Source organism: Meriones unguiculatus (assembly GCF_030254825.1).
Source record: "Meriones unguiculatus strain TT.TT164.6M chromosome 13 unlocalized genomic scaffold, Bangor_MerUng_6.1 Chr13_unordered_Scaffold_56, whole genome shotgun sequence".
Classification (NCBI taxonomy): Eukaryota; Metazoa; Chordata; class Mammalia; order Rodentia; family Muridae; genus Meriones; species Meriones unguiculatus.
The window spans coordinates 586,543-588,019 of NW_026843662.1; the positions used below are offsets into that span (position 1 = coordinate 586,543).

Genomic DNA, 1,477 nt, shown 5'->3' on the forward strand with positions numbered 1-1,477 from the left:
TTCCTACAAAAATTATATATTCAATACAGTTCTGTATCTATCTTCCAGAAACCTGAAGTGTCCCAGTTTAAACTCTAATATTAATGAGAGCTTACTAAAAGGGAATTTGTGTTCAAACAGGTACAAATGGACAGATGAAAACATTAGTACTGGAATAGCTGGTCATAAATGAGCAACATAAGGCAGTTGAGGTGGCTCCGCAATGAAAAGCTGTTGTTGGTCTTACCAATAACTGGGCTCAATTGCCAGTGCTTACATTCAGGCTCACAAGTACCCATTACTCCAAATTCTGAAGTTCTGAGGCCATTGGCTGACTATTGTGAGGACCAGGTACACAAGAGGTGCATAGTCACACATACAGGCAAAATACTACTCGTATTACTTCATTTAAAAACTCAAAACAAACACAAGAGGTAGGAAGAATGTTACACACTTGCAATTCAATGACACAGAAGTCTCAGGAAGTATTAATGTCATGAGTATATGACATCCCGAGATAAAGAATATACTCTCTGGCAAATATTAAAACATAAGGGTGGATTTGGATCAGCACAATAGCATATGCTTGCATGGAGTCTAAGGTGGTATACTGGGTATCTTCCCCAATATCTTTGTTAATTGAAACCCAATTCTCAGGATCTTCCCTAGTGCTCTAACTAAACACATGTGGCTCCTTCCTTTCCATACCATCCAGCAAACAGAACACCATGAATACAGTAGCCAAGCAGGCCATTAAAATAGCAACACTCATCCCACACTTTCTGAAACTTCAGAGTGCTAACAGAACCCCAAGAACAAAACTCCCACACATCAAATCAGCACTTGGCCTATAATTGCCCCAAACCCAGATGCCTAGACACCAGTTTACGGATAGATTCAAGAACAGTCAGGTAATATGTCACCACCTGAGCTCAGCTATATTACCACAGCAGGAACTAAGTATCTGAAATTGACAAAACTTTTTACAGAAACATAAAGAAATACATCTTCTCATCATTTCATGAAACATCCATAGCTTTGCGCAGTGGCAGTATCATAGCCAATGATGTTTATCCGAGGTGCAATTATTGCTAATTGAAATATCCTTTATAATTGACCACATACTCAAACAGAATATAAGTTTTTAGAGCACATTGAAGTAACATCCTGTATCCTATCAGACCACCCTGGCTTAAGGCTGGATATATATAGCATCAGAAAGAACACAAAGCTTACAAACTCATGGAAAGTGAATAACCTTTAAATAAGTGAAAAAAAAAAGGTTTCAAACAGAAATAAAACATTTGAAAAGCATAAAATTCATAGAAAATAAATACATATCACATGCAAACTCATGGAAAATAATGAGGAATGAAAAGTGATACTAAGAGGAAACTTCATAGCACAAAGTGCCTACATAAAGATACTGGAGAACATTCATACCATCCATGTAACAGCAGACCTGAAATGTCTAGAAGAAAAATATATAAGCACACAA

At 37.0% G+C, this 1,477-nt stretch overlaps 1 pseudogene; it reads left to right on the forward strand.

Moving 5' to 3' along the window:
* The first annotated feature begins 1,013 nt into the window (after positions 1-1,013).
* Positions 1,014-1,140, forward strand: LOC132651377 (U4 spliceosomal RNA; annotated as a pseudogene).
* Positions 1,141-1,477: the final 337 nt, after the last annotated feature.